This window comes from Phyllobates terribilis, unplaced genomic scaffold (genome assembly GCF_046119375.1).
Source record: "Phyllobates terribilis strain yellow unplaced genomic scaffold, ASM4611937v1 Scaffold_487__1_contigs__length_1357975, whole genome shotgun sequence".
Classification (NCBI taxonomy): Eukaryota; Metazoa; Chordata; class Amphibia; order Anura; family Dendrobatidae; genus Phyllobates; species Phyllobates terribilis.
The window spans coordinates 1319306-1333290 of record NW_027363247.1 but is presented as its reverse complement, the minus strand read 5'-3'; the positions used below and the strand labels follow the sequence as shown (position 1 = coordinate 1333290).

The 13985-nt window shown below is 43.8% G+C and overlaps 3 non-coding genes and 2 pseudogenes across 3 annotated transcripts; all 5 read right to left on the bottom strand.

Moving 5' to 3' along the window:
* Window positions 1–1998: 1998 nt before the first annotated feature.
* On the bottom strand, window positions 1999–2197 carry LOC141229677 (U2 spliceosomal RNA). Its single transcript, XR_012296326.1, has one exon. It is a non-coding gene; the product is annotated as a U2 spliceosomal RNA (small nuclear RNA).
* Window positions 2198–8292: 6095 nt separating this feature from the next.
* On the bottom strand, window positions 8293–8483 carry LOC141229623 (U2 spliceosomal RNA). Its single transcript, XR_012296278.1, has one exon. It is a non-coding gene; the product is annotated as a U2 spliceosomal RNA (small nuclear RNA).
* A 1111-nt stretch (window positions 8484–9594) lies between these two features.
* LOC141229621 (U2 spliceosomal RNA) lies at window positions 9595–9785 on the bottom strand. The gene has a single exon (XR_012296276.1). It is a non-coding gene; the product is annotated as a U2 spliceosomal RNA (small nuclear RNA).
* A 1109-nt stretch (window positions 9786–10894) lies between these two features.
* LOC141229689 (U2 spliceosomal RNA) lies at window positions 10895–11098 on the bottom strand (annotated as a pseudogene).
* Window positions 11099–13541: 2443 nt separating this feature from the next.
* Window positions 13542–13722, bottom strand: LOC141229691 (U2 spliceosomal RNA; annotated as a pseudogene).
* Between the last annotated feature and the right edge of the window lie 263 nt (window positions 13723–13985).

Below are 13985 nucleotides of genomic sequence, written 5' to 3'. Positions count from 1 at the left end.
AAAACAACACCGAATTCAGGAGAACAGCGGCATTTACACCAGGTAATAAAATTGCATATTAATGGCAAGTGATAGGTCCTATATAGCGGGCCAGCTATCATTAGGATGACAGTTATCTTTCCCGGCTCCCCCATATTCAGGAATGCTCATTCCTGTTTTCTCTAAGACAGAGTCGCTGCCAGAATCTTATGTCAGCTGCTAATTTCAGGGTCAGAAAGTAAGGATTGGGTGATTAAATTCCAACCGCCCGATTTTTATGTCCCCCAACATAATCTGTCATGAGGCCCCCATACACAGTAGAGGGTAGACCAATCCCATTGAAATCACCCAATCCTGGTCCACTGCTTTGGAATTGGGTTACATGACCTTGTCACTCATCGTCCGGTCCCATTAGTGCAACCTGGGCAGCTGCACAGGGGCACCAGAGGTAAGGGGGCTCACGTATACCTCCAATGCAGGATGATCTGATGTAGAAAAAAAATGGTTAAAACATCTGTGAGTGATTTATCGCTAGTTTAGTTGTAGGTTATGGAGACATTTTTTTTTAGATGAATGAATCGATTCGCAGGAGACTGATCCAATGGCCAGGTGTCATGGGTGCGTCAGATGTGACAGACAGTCGCCCTGCAGTTGGTTGCAGGAGATCCCTTCGTTTGGCATTACGGACATCTTCTTAGCGGTCTCACTGTAGGACCCAGCGGCTACCTCCCTCCTGTTCTAATTGACAATCAGGCCTGGGTGTTTAAATATTTCCAGGTTGCTACACAGAGGTGCCAGTGATATTCACATGACCCCTTGTGAAGGCTTGGAGCAAGTGCAGTTCTTACTTCCTCTCTGGTGCTAAGAGGATGTGTGTGCCATCTCTCTGAAGTCGACTCAAGCTAAGCTACTTCCCCTGTGTCTGTCTCCCCTTGCTGTCTTTAGTTGTCAGTGGGGATCGACTAGTGCTCACCCCCCTTCCCTATCCAGGGTCAAGCGCTAAGGAAATACAGGGATAGGTTCCTGTGCGGCAATTGGTGAGGAACCAATATAGAGTCGGTAGGGGAGACAGGGTGATTGCAGATCAGCCTAGGAGGTCTCCATTTCCCCCTTTCCCTAGTATCTGGGCTCCCTTCCCCTCATCCCTTTGTGTCGCACTTTGTCTTTCCTACACTGTGCGTGACATCAGGTCAGTGGTGGGCACTGAATGAGACCCCTGAGAGCCACCTTATTTCTTCCTGCCCCCCGTCTCTTCTTCAGATTAGCCGGCCTGGCATGACAGTATGGTTGCAGCATGATGTACACCAGGCCATATAATCAGAAGAGGAGCCGGGGATGCCGGCAGCTAAGAGGCGGCTCTCATGGGTCCTGTCCAGCGGCCACAGAATACTGATCTGGGTCCTGAAAATGTATTCTCCCACCTCTAATTGGATCCACTGTAAACAGACTGATGAAATATTTTACCTTCCTTTTGCTCAGGATTTACTGGAATGCGCACAGGAGAGCTGTGCTGGACACAACATCCAGCCCGAGAAGGTCTTCCTGGAGGAAATGATCCAGACGTATGAGATGATGATTGTCAGAAACGGGTAAGCTGTAACTACAGAAGTCCATGGGACGGGGGATTTATTCTTCGCTGTTTCCATTTTATACAATGGACCATGCTGCATTTTGTTTATCCCGTACAGTTTTATGTTGGTTGGAGAGCCGTTCTCTGGAAAAACGAAGGTCCTCCACGTCCTCGCTGATACGCTGTCTCTTATGAATGAGCGAGGGTGCGAAGAAGAAAAAGTGATTTACCGGACAGTGAACCCTAAAGCCATCACCATGGGGCAGCTGTTCGGGCAGTTTGATCCAGTGTCACATGAGGTTTGTCTATGATTGGAATTATTGTTTACTAGATGGTGGCCCGATTCTAACGCATTGTGTATTCTAGAATATGACAAAATCCGACAAACAAGCAAAATGAACAAAAAGCATTGAATTCAATTCTTTCTGATTTTAGAAACTGCATTAAAGAAGGGGTGCACCGGTCCTGGAGATACTGCAATACCAGGTCAATGCGTGGAGTGGACAGAGCAAGCTCTTTTTCCATCTCCCTGTTCTAAAAATCCATTTAATATATGGTCCCCAGATAGGGGACGTATCAGATATTAAACTGATAAGAACAGATTTTTTTATTTTTTTTATTTTTTTTATACTATTCAGTAAAATTTTTCAAGCAACAATCAATAGTATAAAAACTCACACTACGTTGCCCAGTCTTACATCATAATGGTACTTTCTTTATTTCATATTTATAACTTTATACTGAAACAGTTGTAAGACCTTTTGAATGGACAAAAACTATAAAAACATACCATTGTCATAAAAAATGACAGATCACAACACTTAAACAAGGACTTACTGGTACTTTACCAGTGACCTCCATTTTTTGACTTTCCAAAAACCTTCTGAATCAGAGCCACCACCGCCACGGCTATCCCATAAATAAACTATGTATAACCTTGACAAAACCATCCTAACACAATTATTAACTGAGATTATTTTCCTTTTAAATAAACACAAATTCCTAACGTCCCACAGACTTTCTATTACACATGCCATTATCAACCACAACAATCTCTCTTTCACCCGGCTACTTGCACCCATCCCAAACATTACCACTCTCCAATTTATAAAATTCACGCCCGCTAGTTCCTTGCATAAACCACCCACTCCCTTCCAAACACTCTGAGCATAATCACAATTCCAAACCAAATGCATAACAGTTTCACTCGCCCCACATCCATCCCTCGGACATACCTCTGTTCTAATCAGATCCCTCCTCTTCTGTACCTCTCTCACAGGCAAAATCTCATGCAAACTCATCCATACGATATCACGCTGCCTATTCGATATTCCTTTTATACTCAGGTTCCTCCATACACACAACGCTTCACTCGATCTCAAGCCCCTAATGTTACATTCAAACTCTCTAACTCGCATCCTTCTCCTTACATTCCTTATCACTTTGAAATCACCCATAGGAACATCCAACAAATCATGCTTGACAACAAATTTTTCAACAAACTCATACCACACTGGACATTTAAACGAAACAGGCACTCTTGCATCCCTTCTCATCCATTTCAACCCAAACAACATCCATCCAGCCATATATTTAATCATATAAGCCGTCTTGTTATCCCTACCTAACAGAACAACCACTGTTTTAATAAAATTTAAACCAAGACAAATTTCAAAATTTGGGAAATCCATTCCCCCATGTTCACGTAACTTACACAAATATTCCCTTTTAAGTTTTTCCATCTTACTTCCCCAATAAAACGTAAAAATTAGCTTCTCAATCCGCCTAAAACCCCTATAAGGGGCTGGAAAAACCACTGACACAAAAAGTAACATAGGAAGAATCACTGACTTAATAATAAGGACTTTGCCTGACAATGTCAAGTCCCGCAACCTCCAAAAATTTAACTTCTGTTCAATCCTCTTACCGCATTCATCCCATCTCTCATTCCCTTTCAGATCTTTGTTAAACCACACCCCCAAAACCTTAATAGCACCTTCTTCACATATCACACCATCCATCCTAACACTCGAATCCCCGAAACACTTAAAGCTACACTTCCCCCAATTCACCCTAAAACCAGATGCACCACAAAAGAAATCTAAAAGCAACCTTGCTCGATTCATAGCAGCCATATTATCACTCACCACAACAACATCGTCCATATACCCCATTACCTTTACAGTCTTTCCACCACTCCCTGGGATCAGAAGACCATTCATCACTTTCTCTTTCCGAATCATGCACAACAGGGGCTCAATCACACTTATAAACAGGACAGGGGACAACGGACACCCCTGCCTGACCCCTGATTTTATGCACACCTTCTCACTCAAACATCCATTCACTAACACTTCACTCACCACACCATCATACAAACACCTTATGGCATTCACAAAAACACTAGGAAAACCCATCCTAACTAACACCTCAAACATAAACGCATGCGACACTCTATCAAAAGCTTTCTCAAAATCCACACAAAAAACCATACATTTCCCCTTCCTAAACATACAATCTCCAATTACGTCCCTCAACAACAAGAGGTTATCAGTCATACACCTACCTGGCACCGCGCACACTTGATCATCACCAACCACACTTCCAATCACCCCACGCATACGGTTAGCCAGAATTTTGCTAAAGACTTTATAATCTGCATTGAGTAATGTAATCGGCCTCCAATTACGCAAATTCTTTTTCTCACCCTTCTTATATAGTAAACAACTACTCCTTCTTTCATGGAATTACAAAGTACACCATTCATCCACATATATTGACATACCTCCACAAAATCAACACCAATCACATCCCATGCTTTTACATAAAACTCCACAGGCAACCCATCTTTCCCAGGTGTTTTATTCTTTTTCGCACCATCCACCGCCTTTTTAACCTCATCAAAAACAATATCTTCACTCAAACACTCACGTTCCCCTGATTCAAGCTGACTCTCCAACATACCTAACACATGCTTTTTCAAACCCCCATCCACCCATTTAGACTCAAATAAACTACTATAGAAACTATGTACCTCATCCAACACTTCCCTTCCAACCACAGTCATACCATTATCATTTACAACCTCATCCAACTCATCTTTTTTACTGCACATTTTTTTAAAAAAGTACCTCGTACACTTCTCATCCATATCCAAATGCTCAACTCTCGTCCTAAAAATAATTTCCTTCCCACGCTTTTCCAAAACACGCTTCATCTCATCTCTCGCTCCTCTGAGTTGATCACTAACATCAATTCCTTTCATACTCATTTTATGTAACCACTCAATCCTCATATTTAAATCTTTAAATCTGCCTCTTTCAATTGCTGCTTTTTTATAACCCCACCTCCTAAAAAAAATCTTAATTTCCACTTTCACCCAATCCCACCATACAGTCACATCCACAAAATTATTTTTCCTAGACCTCCACCATTCATACTTACTTTCGAAGTCTCTCATAACCCTAACATCCTCTAACAACCTAACATTTAGCTTCCATACCCCAACACCATGCACCATTTTTTTATCACCTTCAAACATACCCCACAAACATTCATGGTCTGTGAAAGAAAAAACATGCTGTTTAAAAAATTTACACACCAAACCTCTATTTGTATACAGCATGCGGTCAATCCTGGACACTATTCCTCCCCTATCAGCTCTATATGTGGCCGGTGGTGGCTTACTCAAAAATTCCGCTGCATCTAAAAAAGAAAAATCAGATGTAATTTGATTAAGGACCTTACCCGTGACATCAATTTCCCCTTCAGAAACACAATTGAAATCACCAACTAATAATATTGGAATCCTTCCAGGCAAAAATAAACGTATTTTCTCTAATAGTGCTAACCTATCCCCTTTGTTAATTGGACAATACACGTTAACAATTTTCACCCTCCACCCTCTCCCCTTAACCACTGCCATTATACAACGACCTGGCTCCACCACCATATAATTTTCAAAACTTAAATCCCTATTCCCCAACAAAATCCCCACACCATCATTTTTGTTTGTCATTGAACCTGACCAAATGCTATACCCATATACCCAGTCCTTTTCAGGAGGTGACTCTTCAATTCCGCACTCTTGCAGACAGTAAATATTTGCTCCAAGATTTTTTAGTTCTTCCAGTATAGCCAATCTTCTAGGCTTAGATTTTATAAGCCTTACATTTATTGACAGTACACTACAGCCCACGTTGGAGCCCATTTTTTAACCATATTCGGTAAAAAAGAACATACCCCCCACCGAAGAGTCAACCTTTCTCGTCTTGAAACTCGATTCCTGATGTTAAGCAGAGAATGCTGGCCCCCTCCTCCAAAAAAGACCTCCTAGGAGAGGCACTGTAGCTCTCGGGATAGCTCCTATCACTTAAGGGGCTGATGCTCCCAATACTGGCAGGTGAAAAATCTGGCCGGAACTTCTTTGCAGAAGACACATCAGAGTCCTCATCAGGGGGCCTCACCACAGCCCCGGTGAAGTCACCCTGGCCACCACCACCTTCATGAATTGCCTCTGAGCTTTCCAAAGCCAACACCGGCGTTGTGGAGAGTGAACCGCTCACTTCTCCCTCACCACTCACATCAAGCAGAATTGACATATCTGCAGGCTCTATCTCAACAGCGCTTCCACCAGCAGGATCGGGTGCTTGCTCCATCTCTTCCATGAAGTCCCTTACTGCCTCGATCGCCTCACCAATAGTGGCGGCAGTAGTAGGACGTGGGGACACGGCCTCTGCATATGACCTGGAACGATGGGGACAGTCCTTGAAAGCGTGTCCCTCCTCGCCACATGCATTACAAACCATGGAGTTAGTACACTCCATTGCCAGATGACCCTCTTTATTGCATTTCCCACAAAACTTCTCCACCGTGCAGTCCTCTTGGTAGTGTCCAAAGGATTTACACTTCCTGCAAAAACGCGGAGCACCAGGAAAATACATATACCCTCTATCCCTCCCGATGGCAAAACTGAGGGGAGGGTAGTGGATACCCCCAGGTCCCTGGGGGTCCTCCTGGAACCATACAAAAAATTTGTGTTTGCCAGTCCACAAGCCCACCTCATTCCTCACCTTGTGTGAGTAGGACACATAGCTGCAATGACGGTTCAGGAATCTAGTAATGTCCTCCACATCCACAAGGGGGTTGTGCATAAACACAATAACTGGCACTTCCCCCTTAGTATACAATACCGTGAATGTAAGCCCATCAAGAGCCGGATGATCCAAGGCTTGCTGATTCTTTAGAGTCTTGAAAAGATTCTGGCAAGCTGCCATACGATCAAGGACTAAAACGTACCGGCCATTCTTTGGGAACTCCTGTAGGCAAATGATGTCTCCACGACCAACATTCAAAATCTTGAAGATGACGACTTCCACCAAGAACCGCAGGTTAAAGAAATTCCTCCTCGACTCCTCAATATCAATGCGAAAAGCATTTTTGACCCGAATATCATCGGTCCCGGCATAGCGAATCTTGACGCCCATTATCACCTCTCGTTTCCTCTGGACCCCCCCCAATAGCAGCAGGCAGCTTAAGCCACCTAAGTGGCGATGCTGCAAGGCCGAGGGGGAGACACTATAGGATCCTTCTGACCAGATACAAGATCTAAGCCAAAAGGCCGAGAAGCGATAACCAGAATTGGTTTCGGACTACGGTGCCACCCAAGGATCCTGAAAAGTCCATTTGTGGAGATGGCCACCTGGACTCCCGTTAAGAAGACATGCTGTCAACCTCTAGATCCCTCACATGCCTGCACTTTTCAGCTTGCTGCTGCTGCAATCCACGCGTTTTAGATCTGCATAACTCCACCTCTTTTAGCACAGCACCCTCACCCCCGGCTGTTCCCACCCGCCTCAACACCGTTGGAAGGGAGGAGAACCAATTAAGGCGGGGGGGGGGTGGAACGAGCAGCTGTCTACCCTTAGCAGGAGGGTTGCTGATTACTTACCTTTCCTGCTGCTGCTGCTGGCTGTCCAGCAGCAGACTGAAGGTGGCTGCTGCTGTGCGCAGGTATATAAAGGCTCAGAGCCTATTATGACACGCGCAGCCAGCGTTCCATTGCCACATTCCATCTACTGCAGGCGGGATACCTGGATGGCTGAATGTCACTGAGAAGCTCACAGAGACCGCCATAAGCAACAGTTTAAAAGAATGCCACAGACTAATCAACCAAACTTTTTGGGTTGGTTTCTCTTTTATAGTCTGCAGGCATTAAATGAAAGAAGTCAGTGTTCCAGCAGAGGGAGACAACGTTTCACAAAAGGCATTGTAGCAAACCAAAAAAGAAATTTTAAGCGCAGCAGAGTAACCAGCTCACATACCTGTTAGCTCAGGTGAGTTTAAAAGGCTGCTGTTGATAACAAGGGCATTTGCTAAATAGATGGTGTGTGTGCAACAATATACTGAAAGGTCAATTATATTGTGCAGCTTATCTCACCACCTGTAGTTATTTAGGTGAAAGCTCCAAAATGCTTGCCTAATATGTCTGTTTATCCAAAAGGAAGTAAAGAGGGAGAGCTAGATAGATAGCATTGCATTACATTACATGGCAATGCAATGCACAGTTGCTGAAGTTGAACAAAAATGAGCTTGTCATCTGGCATCTGCAACTTTTAACATGAAAAATCCAATGAGGAGAAGAAAAGCAAAGCCAAAGAGTCCATCCCAAAATCCGACAAACAAGCAAAATGAACAAAAAGCATTGAATTCAATTCTTTCTGATTTCAGAAACTGCATTAAAGAAGGGGTGCACCGGTCCTGGAGATACTGCAATACCAGGTCAATGCGTGGAGTGGACAGAGCAAGCTCTTTTTCCATCTCCCTGTTCTAAAAATCCATTTAATATATGGTCCCCAGATAGGGGACGTATCAGATATTAAACTGATAAGAACAGATACTACACTTGATCTTAGCCAAAAGGCCGAGAAGCGATAACCAGAATTGGTTTCGGACTACGGTGCCACCCAAGGATCCTGAAACGTCCATTTGTGGAGATGGCCACCTGGACTCCCGTTAAGAAGACATGCTGTCAACCTCTAGATCCCTCACATGCCTGCACTTTTCGGCTTGCTGCTGCTGCAATCCACGCGTTTTAGATCTGCATAACTCCACCTCTTTTAGCACAGCACCCTCACCCCCGGCTGTTCCCACCCGCCTCAACACCGTTGGAAGGGAGGAGAACCAATTAAGGTGGGGGGGGGGTGGAACGAGCAGCTGTCTACCCTTAGCAGGAGGGTTGCTGATTACTTACCTTTCCTGCTGCTGCTGCTGGCTGTCCAGCAGCAGACTGAAGGTGGCTGCTGCTGTGCGCAGGTATATAAAGGCTCAGAGCCTATTATGACTCGCGCAGCCAGCGTTCCTTTGCCACATTCCATCTACTGCAGGCAGGATACCTGGCTGGCTGAATGTCGCTGAGAAGCTCACAGAGACCGCCATAAGCAACAGTTTAACAGAATGCCACAGACTAATCAACCAAACTTTTTGGGTTGGTTTCTCTTTTATAGTCTGCAGGCATTAAATGAAAGAAGTCAGTGTTCCAGCAGAGGGAGACAACGTTTCACAAAAGGCATTGTAGCAAACCAAAAAAGAAATTTTAAGCGCAGCAGAGTAACCAGCTCACATACCTGTTAGCTCAGGTGAGTTTAAAAGGCTGCTGTTGATAACAAGGGCATTTGCTAAATAGATGGTGTGTGTGCAACAATATACTGAAAAGTCAATTATATTGTGCAGCTTATCTCACCACCTGTAGTTATTTAGGTGAAAGCTCCAAAATGCTTGCCTAATATGTCTGTTTATCCAAAAGGAAGTAAAGAGGGAGAGCTAGAAAGATAGCATTGCGTTACATTACATGGCAATGCAATGCACAGTTGCTGAAGTTGAACCAAAATGAGCTTGTCATCTGGCTTCTGCAACTTTGAACATGAAAAATCCAATGAGGAGAAGAAAAGCAAAGCCAAAGAGTCCATCCCAAAATCCGACAAACAAGCAAAATGAACAAAAAACATTGAATTCAATACTTTCTGATTTTAGAAACTGCATTAAAGAAGGGGTGCACCGGTCCTGGAGATACTGCAATACCAGGTCAATGCGTGGAGTGGACAGAGCAAGCTCTTTTTCCATCTCCCTGTTCTAAAAATCCATTTAATATATGGTCCCCAGATAGGGGACGTATCAGATATTAAACTGATAAGAACAGATACTACACTTGATCTTAGCCAAAAGGCCGAGAAGCGATAACCAGAATTGGTTTCGAACTACAGAGCCACCCAAGGATCCTGAAGAGTCCATTTGTGGAGATGAGCTCCTGGACTCCCGTTAAGAAGACATGTTGTCAACCTCTAGATCCCTTACATGCCTGCACTTTTCGGCTTGCTGCTGCTGCAATCCACGCGTTTTAGATCTGCATAACTCCACCTCTTTAAACACAGCACCCTCACCCCCTGCTGTTCCCACCCGCCTCAACACCGTTGGAAGGGAGGAGAACCAATTAAGGCGGGGGGTGGGGTGGAACGAGCAGCTGTCTACCTTTAGCAGGAGGGCTGCTGATTACTTACCTCTCCTGCTGCTGCTGGCTGTCCAGCAGCAGACTGAAGGTGGCTGCTGCTGTGCGCAGGTATATAAAGGCTCAGAGCCTATTATGACACGCGCAGCCAGCGTTCCATTGCCACATTCCATCTACTGCAGGCAGGATACCTGGCTGGCTGAATGTCGCTGAGAAGCTCACAGAGACCGCCATAAGCAACAGTTTAACAGAATGCCACAGACTAATCAACCAAACTTTTTGGGTTGGGTTCTCTTTTATAGTCTGCAGGCATTAATTGAAAGAAGTCAGTGTTCCAGCAGAGGGAGACAACGTTTCAGAAAAGGCATTGTAGCAAACCAAAAAAGAAATTTTAAGCGCAGCAGAGTAACCAGCGCACATACCTGTTAGCTCAGGTGAGTTTAAAAGGCTGCTGTTGATAACAAGGGCATTTGCTAAATAGATGGTGTGTGTGCAACAATATACTGAAAGGTCAATTATATTGTGCAGCTTATCTCACCACCTGTAGTTATTTAGGTGAAAGCTCCAAAATGCTTGCCTAATATGTCTGTTTATCCAAAAGGAAGTAAAGAGGGAGAGCTAGAAAGATAGCATTGCGTTACATTACATGGCAATGCAATGCACAGTTGCTGAAGTTGAACCAAAATGAGCTTGTAATCTGGCTTCTGCAACTTTGAACATGAAAAATCCAATGAGGAGAAGAAAAGCAAAGCCAAAGAGTCCATCCCAAAATTCGACAAACAAGCAAAATGAACAAAAAACATTGAATTCAATACTTTCTGATTTTAGAAACTGCATTAAAGAAGGGGTGCACCGGTCCTGGAGATACTGCAATACCAGGTCAATGCGTGGAGTGGACAGAGCAAGCTCTTTTTCCATCTCCCTGTTCTAAAAATCCATTTAATATATGGTCCCCAGATAGGGGACGTATCAGATATTAAACTGATAAGAACAGATTTTTTTTTTTTTTTTTTTTTTTTTTTGTTCCAAACACTCAGAAATTAAGTTTTATAATCTTAAATCATATATCACCAAACTCAAGATTTTAGTTCCATCATCGTGTTTAGATATTATATTTATATTTTTTAATTTGAATTAATATATATAAAGTTAAACATAACAATTCCTTTGCAGTTTCAACAGTTTCCAAACAAATCACAACTGACATTACTTCACCCGGTTTCCCAAACTAAATATCCCCTTTTTCTCTTTTACTTTCCTCCCAACAAAACCCCTTAACTTCTTTTCTTCCTCCTCATGCTCTAACCGCATCTGTTCCCAATCATACTCTTCCTCATCATCTCTGAAAGTCACCACCTTCTCCAACACTTTACCCTTTTCCTCTTTTACTTCTTTCTTTTCACCAGATACTTTCCTTGATCCACAATTTTCCTGTACCGTTACCTTTTTCTTCAATTTCACCTTTAAACTTTCAACTTCTTTTCCCTGCTTATTCTCCTCTATAATTATCGCATCAACTTCCTTCTTCATTTTATCACCAATATCTTCCTTTTGTCCTCCAAAGTTCTTTTCAAAAGTTCCTTTGCTGCTTTCCATGTAACAATACCCAGAACTCCCGTTTAACATAATCCTCCCATTATGCAAATTTTCTTCTCCTGTTGTCCACACCAAAAAACGTCTCTTTCCGTTCCAAATACCAACTTTGTTCCTGTATAATTTCTGAAACTTTACCATCTTACATTTAGATTCCAAAAAAACCATTATCTCCTCTATTTCCACAAACGGATTGTCCATGTAAATTATCACACTCTTCGGTTTCCCCATGAATGATGCACTTACTCCAATTTTCCCAGAATCCTCTTCACTCCAGCCTTTGAAAAAATGAATGCACTTTTCCTCAGAAACTAGAATCACATCACAAACTTTACCTTGCTTTATTTCTTGCATACAGTAGATATCCTTCTCCAAAACTTCATATTTCCTCAAAATTTCCAGAATCCATTTTTCTTCCAAAAAAGTTTCTTCCGTCTCCCGTTTCACAAAAAAACGTAAGCATCTCTTCTTTTTCCAAAACTCCATCTCAACGATCCGTTTTCCTTCCGTTTTTTCCTTTTAATCCTCCAAATGTTGCCACCACAGCTATGTGTGGCGACAGTTGCCCCCCACAGCTATGTGTGGTGACAAGGTGATCGCCTCTCGTTGCCCAGGGACTAATCCGACTCCCTAATAGCAGCAGGGGGGTTTAGCTCCACCGATAAGTGTAGCGATCCCCCCAGGCCAAGGAGTCGGGTACCCCAAGCGCCTCCCAGCCAAGACCAAGGCAAAAACCGCTAGATCACTGCACTTGATCTTAGCCAAAAGGCCGAGAAGCGATAACCAGAATTGGTTTCAAACTACGGAGCCACCCAAGGATCCTGAAAAGTCCATTTGTGGAGATGAGCTCCTGGACTCCCGTTAAGAAGACATGTTGTCAACCTCTAGATCCCTTACATGCCTGCACTTTTCGGCTTGCTGCTGCTGCAATCCACGCGTTTTAGATCTGCATAACTCCACCTCTTTAAACACAGCACCTTCACCCCCTGCTGTTCCCACCCGCCTCAACACCGTTGGAAGGGAGGAGAACCAATTAAGGCGGGGGGTGGGGTGGAACGAGCAGCTGTCTACCCTTAGCAGGAGGGCTCCTGATTACATACCTCTCCTGCTGCTGCTGCTGCTGGCTGTCCAGCAGCAGACTGAAGGTGGCTGCTGCTGTGCACAGGTATATAAAGGCTCAGAGCCTATTATGACACGCGCAGCCAGCGTTCCATTGCCACATTCCATCTACTGCAGGCAGGATACCTGGCTGGCTGAATGTCGCTGAGAAGCTCACAGAGACCGCCATAAGCAACAGTTTAACAGAATGCCACAGACTAATCAACCAAACTTTTTGGGTTGGGTTCTCTTTTATAGTCTGCAGGCATTAAATGAAAGAAGTCAGTGTTCCAGCAGAAGGAGACAACGTTTCAGAAAAGGCATTGTAGCAAACAAAAAAAGAAATTTTAAGCGCAGCAGAGTAACCAGCGCACATACCTGTTAGCTCAGGTGAGTTTAAAAGGCTGCTGTTGATAACAAGGGCATTTGCTAAATAGATGGTGTGTGTGCAACAATATACTGAAAGGTCAATTATATTGTGCAGCTTATCTCACCACCTGTAGTTATTTAGGTGAAAGCTCCAAAATGCTTGCCTAATATGTCTGTTTATCCAAAAGGAAGTAAAAAGGGAGAGCTAGAAAGATAGCATTGCATCACATTACATGGCAATGCAATGCACAGTTGCTGAAGTTGAACCAAAATGAGCTTGTAATCTGGCTTCTGCAACTTTGAACATGAAAAATCCAATGAGGAAAAGAAAAGCAAAGCCAAAGAGTCCATCCCAAAATCCGACAAACAAGCAAAATGAACAAAAAACATTGAATTCAATTCTTTCTGATTTTAGAAACTGCATTAAAGAAGGGGTGCACCGGTCCTGGAGATACTGCAATACCAGGTCAATGCGTGGAGTGGACAGAGCAAGCTCTTTTTCCATCTCCCTGTTCTAAAAATCCATTTAATATATGGTCCCCAGATAGGGGACGTATCAGATATTAAACTGATAAGAACAGATTTTTTTTTTTTTTTTTGAAAGCCCGAATTCGTGTACAAAACCCGAGTGCGCTTAAAAAAGTGACAAGTGCCACAAAAAAAGTGCACTGGGATGCTGGTCTTCTTGAAACCCTCTCCAAAAGGAGAAGGGTCCCCCAAACCATTCCCCGTCCCTCCGAGCCAAAAGGCCACAGCGAGGAACAGGGACAAAAAGCCACCTCCAGCCGAAGCCAGAGGCGACCCAATCTTACCCCCAGCACCTGCCCGAGTTCTCACCCGAGCAAGCCACTGGGAGCCAAAGACTGTGCTCCC